Here is an 8,213-nt window from a genome sequence, read left to right as displayed (position 1 = left end):
ACAAACCTTGCATCTTTCTCTTGTCGCCATAATCACCATATCTACTTGTTTTTCACTTATGATGCACCCAATATTTTCCAGTACATCTGGATTTTTTATGTTCAAACAATTGCTTCTTTAGCAGTGCAACCTTCGGCCTGCCAGAATTTAGTGGATCACAATTTTGACTGATGAACCTAAAGAAGTTGTCCAGTTTTGTTTTGTTTCTAGTTTTTTTTTTGCAACCGTGCCCAATGTGATCTTAAAAAAAAAATTAAAAAAAGTTTTTTAGATGACATTGGGCCTGATTGTAAAAAAAAAAAAAAAAAAAATAAGTTACAACTAGCGGCTTAAATTACACCATCTGGTAATTGACAAGCTTTACTATTTGCTACAATTAGAGTGTATTGTGAGATATGGTGGTGAGGCTACAGGTGCTGTCCAGACTGCAGTTGTACCTGCGTCCTGGTGCCTAAGAAGTCCAAAGTGCCCATCTACCACATAAGAGGAAAAAGGAAATTATACATTATAGTAGCAAGCAAATTTTGCTTCAGCGCCCAGGAAATAGAAAAGTTTGTTTGTTGAAAGCAAGTTATCACCTACAACATGCTGATGAGTAGATGTCCGACCAGTGGGGTCACCACTGAGTGACAGATCTGGGAACTTTTATCCCCATTACAAAATGGCATGGTAGGTTGAACACCTGACCACAGCTCCATTATGATAATTCTCTAGGGGCAGTTAGGAAAAACCAAGTGCAGGTCTCGGCAGCCGGATCATTCTAGAGTTCCCTTTTCTTCTTTGTTGCGCAGGTTCCATCAGTTGGACCTCCACCAATCAACAAGTTTTCACATACAGTGGGGCAAAAAAGTATTTAGTCAGTCAGCAATAGTGCAAGTTCCACCACTTAAAAAGATGAGAGGCGTCTGTAATTTACATCATAGGTAGACCTCAACTATGGGAGACAAACTGAGAAAAAAAAATCCAGAAAATCACATTGTCTGTTTTTTTTTCATTTTATTTGCATATTATGATGGAAAATAAGTATTTGGTCAGAAACAAAATTTCATCTCAATACTTTGTGATATATCCTTTGTTGGCAATGACAGAGGTCAAACGTTTTCTGCAAGTCTTCACAAGGTTGCCACACACTGTTGTTGGTATGTTGGCCCATTCCTCCATGCAGATCTCCTCTAGAGCAGTGATGTTTTTGGCTTTTCGCTTGGCAACACGGACTTTCAACTCCCTCCAAAGGTTTTCTATAGGGTTGAGATCTGGAGACTGGCTAGGCCACTCCAGGACCTTGAAATGCTTCTTACGAAGCCACTCCTTCGTTGCCCTGGCGGTGTGCTTTGGATCATTGTCATGTTGAAAGACCCAGCCACGTTTCATCTTCAGTGCCCTTGCTGATGGAAGGAGGTTTGCACTCAAAATCTCACGATACATGGCCCCATTCATTCTTTCATGTACCCGGATCAGTCGTCCTGGCCCCTTTGCAGAGAAACAGCCCCAAAGCATGATGTTTCCACCACCATGCTTTACAGTAGGTATGGTGTTTGATGGATGCAACTCAGTATTCTTTTTCCTCCAAACACGACAAGTTGTGTTTCTACCAAACAGTTCCAGTTTGATTTCATCAGACCATAGGACATTCTCCCAAAACTCCTCTGGATCATCCAAATGCTCTCTAGCAAACTTCAGACGGGCCCGGACATGTACAGGCTTAAGCAGTGGGACACGTCTGGCACTGCAGGATCTGAGTCCATGGTGGCGTAGTGTGTTACTTATGGTAGGCCTTGTTACATTGGTCCCAGCTCTCTGCAGTTCATTCACTAGGTCCCCCCGTGTGGTTCTGGGATTTTTGCTCACCGTTCTTGTGATCATTCTGACCCCACGGGGTGGGATTTTGCGTGGAGCACCAGATCGAGGGAGATTATCAGTGGTCTTGTATGTCTTCCATTTTCTAATTATTGCTCCCACAGTTGATTTCTTCACTCCAAGCTGGTTGGCTATTGCAGATTCAGTCTTCCCAGCCTGGTGCAGGGCTACAATTTTGTTTCTGGTGTCCTTTGACAGCTCTTTGGTCTTCACCATAGTGGAGTTTGGAGTCAGACTGTTTGAGGGTGTGCACAGGTGTCTTTTTATACTGATAACAAGTTTAAACAGGTGCCATTACTACAGGTAATGAGTGGAGGAAAGAGGAGACTCTTAAAGAAGAAGTTACAGGTCTGTGAGAGCCAGAAATCTTGATTGCTTGTTTCTGACCAAATACTTATTTTCCACCATAATATGCAAATAAAATGAAAAAAAAACAGACAATGTGATTTTCTGGATTTTTTTTTCTCAGTTTGTCTCCCATAGTTGAGGTCTACCTATGATGTAAATTACAGACGCCTCTCATCTTTTTAAGTGGTAGAACTTGCACTATTGCTGACTGACTAAATACTTTTCTGCCCCACTGTATCCCAGACAACCACTTTGACTTTTCGTTCTAAAACCAGGGAATAGTTTCCTTTTAAGGTTCATTTTATACAAGTACTTATATAATCCAGTTAGGGCTCCAATACTTTCCTTTTTTCCATGGGAACAAGCATAAGCTAAAATTAGAATGACAGCAAAATAACATTTAATTAAAACCATTTTCAAGGCCATGACAAGATGTGCACACAGGACAGATTTGTTGTCTTTGGATTTGTACTAAATGTACATTACACAGCCGGACAGTTTTTCACATGAATATAATGAAACTTAAGCGATGGAAGCTTTCACAAAAACGTGACGGTTATGGCAGTGTTGTAATTCTCATTATAAAAGTCAACATACAAGTTTATAGGTGTTGTCAGATCTAGATAGAATTTTCAGTGGGAGCAAACAGGGTGACTTATCGTTGCAGCCAGTTTTTCAAGACTTGAATATACTCGCACTTCGTGGCTCAAACTGTCCATGTGTTCCTACTGAGCCTGGTGCAAAGATCAGACTACAGTGTTTTATCTAAAACTTGGTGATAACTGGTAGGGAAAGCAATAGTACAAAAAAAAACCTTGGGGCGCTCTTGTTTTTTATAATAGAAATTGGCACAGAAATTAGTTTTGTAGGGAAGAACAAGCACAAGACAGGAAAGGATGATAATCAGGCTTTTCAGTGGAAGATTGCTGCCTTATTTTAATCCATAATCCCAGTTGGCCATGAACCACCAGTCCATCAAAACCAACCACAATATGGACCAGATCTACAAAACAAATACGGTACCCTGACCATTCTCCTTCTGTTTCTTCCCAAAATAGTGAGTTTTGTTTTCGTAAAGTTTTCACTTTTTCGTCATGTGGCTAAGTTATTAATCTGTGGCTACCAGACGTGAGCCCAGCGAACCTCTTTCTACCCATGATCATCCGCGGCTCCTCATTTGTTTAGCCAGCTTAGTGTGATGTCATTGTTGCGGCACGATGCACATAGGACATAAGAAGAGCTGTAGATCCTGGAAGTTAGGGGGCATTTCGCTGGGCTCTGGTTTGTTAGCCTCAAATTACCAACGTGGTCACTGGAACAGGTTCTGCAAATCTATTTGCACCAACTCTACAACTCTGCCGTATGAGGGCTTGAATTTTTGCATGATGAGTTGCAGTGTTAAATCACGCCATTCACATTATCATTTAATGTACTGAGAAATGGGGAGAAAAAATCCTAATAGGGTGAAATGGTGATGAAAAAAACAATTCTACCATAGTTTTAGGGGTTTTGATTTTACTGTATTCATTGTGTCGAAAAAAAATACCTGATACTGATAACACTTTTCTCCAGGTCAGTACAATCAAGGGGATATGAAATTTGTATAGGTTTTATTATAGTTTACTACTTTAAAAAAAATGTACAGCTTAATAAAAAAGAACTGGATTTGTGTCGCTATTTTCTAAGACTCATAATTTTTGTATATTTCTATCGATGAAGTTTTAGTTTTTGGTGATGTCATTTTGGGGTACACAAGTTTTTGATAACTTTTTATTCTATTTTGTGATGGGCAGAGACGATTCAAATTATTGAAAGGAGAGAGAGAGACTTTTCCAGCAGTCTGGCCCTTAATTCGACCAATTTACAGCACCAAAGTTCGGGTCCCCATTCACTTCTATGGGGTCCTGGTTAAAGTTCAGGTAGAGTTGTGTTAATTGAACCGAACTTTGGACTAAAAGTTCATTTGAACCCGACGAACCCGAACATCCAGGGCCGGATTGGGACAAAAAAGCAGCCTTGCCACACAAACCCCACCAGCCCATAAACTATAACACTCCTCACCCCGATCAGTAAATTTTGCTTTACATTGTTGTGCCCCTCACACTCCTAAAAGGAGACATTTGAAGAGCCAAATGTGAATGGTGTCCCAGCAGTTCGATCTCCAGGAACTGGAAAGTTATCCCCTATCCAGAGGAGAGGGGATTACTTGGGATAATCCATTTAAACCGCTTTTCCAATATTTTATTTTTATTTGGCCATAGTAATATTGAAAATTCTAAACCAGTACTGATCCTTCCAAAGTCCAATGTCGCCTCTTCGACAACAGGACAGGAGAAGTGGTACTGTGTAAGTCATACAATGTCGGCTCCAGGTTTTTGTGGGCCTCGGGTGAAAGTCTTAGCGGCCCCTTTAACACGTGCCACAATTCATAATGCACAGATACAGCAGAGAGATATAGGTATAAAATGCCAAAGATTTCACTTCTTACATTACATGAGTGATAACTATTGTACATTCTACAAAAGGTCATAAAACAGTCAGTATAGTCCTCCATACAGTATTATGGGCACCACATAGGGCTTTATACAGAAATAACATGCCCCATATATTGCTCCATACAGTATAATGAGCCCCATATATTGCTCTATACAGAATAATGAGCCTCACATATTGCTCCATACAGAATGAGCCCCATATATTGCTCCATAGAGAATAATGAGCCCCATATATTGCTACGTACAGTATAATGAGCCCCATATATTGCTCCATACAGTATAATGAGGGCCATGTATTGACCATACAGAATAATGAGCCCCATAGATGGCTCCATACAGTATAATGAGGCCCATGTATTGCTCGGCACAGAATACCATGCCCCATATATTGCTCCATAGAGTATAATGAGCCCAGTTATGAAGGAGTCACCGGAGGAGGAACAAACAAAAATGCAAGCTAAGTCCAGAAAACCGGAGAGGTTGGTAGCTAGCGGATTGCAGACCCCGGATCCTATTCACAACAACTAACAGCAGCCGTGGAGCATTCCTACGGTGGTCCTAGATGCCTCATCACAGCCGGAGAGCTAAATAAGCCTAAAGAAAGAAAGGGGAAATCTAAACTGCCCTACAGCAGACCCCAAAGCAATAGACAGCCCCCAACATGTATTGATGGTGAAAACAGATGAAAACACAAACACAAACAGAAAGACAGGCAGAGCAAATGATGGGGACCAACTAACTAGATAGAAAAGGACAGAAAAGATGCTGGCTGCAATCCGCAAAAACCCTACCAAAAATGTCCCAACACGTCTGACAGGAAAAACGTCCCTGAAGTCACTAGACTTCAAAATCCCTATATTAGCACTCCGATATATTCTGAAGACAGAGCAAAAGAGAATTAACCGATCAGGGACAAAAAATGGAAATTCAGCAAAGCTCCAGCCGGGGCTGGCTGAACACAAAACTAAGCAAATCAGACAAAATCTCATGAAACAATAACAGAGCTAAAACTTAGCTTTAGAAGACAGGAACCGAACTGGAGGCCAGAGCTCAGAGCAGAGAAATCACCAGCAACCCTACAGGGCGTCGGCTGCCTTATATCCACTCAGAGATTCCAGATGTCCAATCGCAATCCACCTGTTCAGGTGACAGGTCTCTCCCATCCAAATCAGTTTCACCACCTCCTTTCACCAGCAGAGGCAGTTCATCGGTCATCAAAGGTGAACGAGAAAATGAGCTTACAACAGTACCTCCCCCTTGAGGAGGGGTCACCGAACCCTCATCCATGCCACCAGACCGATCAGGATGGGCCCAATGAAAGGCACGAACCAATCTTTCGGCATGAATATCGGATGCAGAGACCCAAGAATTATCCTCCTGGCCATAACCCTTCCACTTAACCAAATACTGGAGTCTCCGTCTAGCCAGACGAGAATCCAGTATCTTCTCAACCTCATATTCCACATTACCTTCAACCAATACAGGGTCAGGAAGTGCCACCACAGGAACTACTGGCTCAACAAACCTCTTCAACAGAGACTTATGAAACACGTTATTGATCTTAAATGTAACAGGAAGAGCCAATCGAAAAGAGACCGGATTAAGAGTCTCCAAAATCTTGTAAGGTCCAATAAATCTAGGTTTAAACTTTGGAGAAGCCACCTTCATAGAGATATTCTTTGATGACAACCAAACCATATCACCCACCTTAAACCAGGGGCCAATGGTCCTATGCCGGTTGGAAAACCGCTGGGCCTTTTCCTGGGAGAGAGACAACTTATCCACCACTTGGTCCCAAATCTGGTGCATTCGCTCCACCACAGTGTCAATACCTGGGCAGGCAGAAGACTCCACCTGCCCTGAAGAGAATCGAGGATGAAACCCAAAGTTACAAAAAAAAGGTGACATCAAAGTGGCAGAACTAGCTCTATTATTTAAAGCAAATTCGGCCAAGGGCAAAAATGAGACCAAATCATTTTGATCAGCAGAGATAAAGCATCTCAAATAAGACTCCAAAGTATGGTTTGTTCTCTCCGTCTGCCCATTGGTCTGAGGGTGAAACTCAGAAGAGAAGGACAACTGAATTCCCAGCTTGGAACAAAAAGTCCTCCAAAATCTAGAGACAAACTGAACTCCTCTGTCAGACACAATGTTCTCAGGAATCCCATGCAAGCGAACCACCTGTTGCAAAAACAAGGGCACCAACTCTGAGGAAGATGGCAACTTAGGGAATGGTACAAGATGGACCATCTTAGAGAATCTATCACAAATCACCCAGATAACAGTCATTCTCTGAGAGACAGGCATATCAGAAATAAAATCCATTGAAATATGGGTCCATGGCCTCCTGGGCACCAGCAAAGGCATCAATAACCCACTAGAGCGAGAACAAGGTTTAGACCGGGAGCAAGTCCCACAGGACTGCACAAAATTCCTGACATCACGAGATAAGGCGGGCCACCAAAAAGACCGACTCACCAAATCTCTAGTACCAAAAATACCTGGATGACCAGCCAATGCGGAGCAATGAACTTCAGACATTACTCTCTTCCTCCACTGGTCAGGAACATACAATTTTCCAATGGGACAACGCTCAGGTTTGTCCTCCTGAAACTCGTCCAGAGCACGTCTCAAATCAGGCGAAATGGCAGAAAGAACTACCCCCTCACCTAATATGGTAGCAGGCTTGGTCACAATAGGAGAATCAGCAAAGAAACTCCTTGAGAGGGCGTCTGCCTTGATATTCTTAGTACCCGGAAGAAAAGAGACCACAAAATCAAAACGTGTGGAAAAACAAGGCCCACCTAGCCTGTCTAGGATTCAAGCGTTTGGCCGACTCAAGGTAAATCAAATTCTTGTGGTCAGTGAGGACCACGACTTGATGTCTAGCTCCCTCCAACCGAGTCTCCACTCCTCAAATGCCCATTTCATGGCTAACAGTTCCCGATTCCCCTCATCATAGTTGCGTTCAGATGGGGAGAACTTTTGGGAAAAGAAAACACAGGGATTCATTTTAGATGTCACCGGATCTTTTTGGGACAAAAGAGCTCCTGCACCAATCTCAGAAGCGTCCACCTCTACCTGAAACGGGAGTGAGACATCAGGTTGCCGCAAAACCGGAACAGAAGTGAACCTCCGCTTCAGCTCCTGAAAGGAAGAAACAGTCTCTGGAGACAAATTCAGCACATCAGCACCCTTCTTAGCCAAATCAGTCAATGGTTTGGCAATACCAGAAAAATTAGCTATAAATTTACAATAAAAATTAGCAAAACCCAAAAACTTCTGGAGGGCCTTCAAAGAAGTGGGCTGAACCCAATCATAAATGGCCTGTACCTTGGCCGGGTCCATTTCAATAGTTGACGGAGACAAAATTAATCCCAAAAATGAAATCCTCTGTACACCAAAAAGGCATTTCGATCCCTTAACATACAGGGAATTCTCCCTCAAAATCCGGAACACAGTCCGAACATGTTCCACATGAGAGTCCCAATCCCTGGAAAAGATCAAAATATC

General features: G+C 42.4%; 1 pseudogene; it reads right to left on the bottom strand.

Moving 5' to 3' along the window:
* Positions 1 to 407: 407 nt before the first annotated feature.
* The window catches only part of LOC141048182 (uncharacterized), a 28,293-nt pseudogene continuing 20,487 nt past the window's right edge, over positions 408 to 8,213 (bottom strand).

This window comes from Dendrobates tinctorius, unplaced genomic scaffold (genome assembly GCF_039654945.1).
Source record: "Dendrobates tinctorius isolate UK_male_01 unplaced genomic scaffold, ASM3965494v1 ptg000133l, whole genome shotgun sequence".
NCBI lineage: Eukaryota > Metazoa > Chordata > Amphibia > Anura > Dendrobatidae > Dendrobates > Dendrobates tinctorius.
This window is presented reverse-complemented; position numbering and strand designations above follow the sequence as displayed.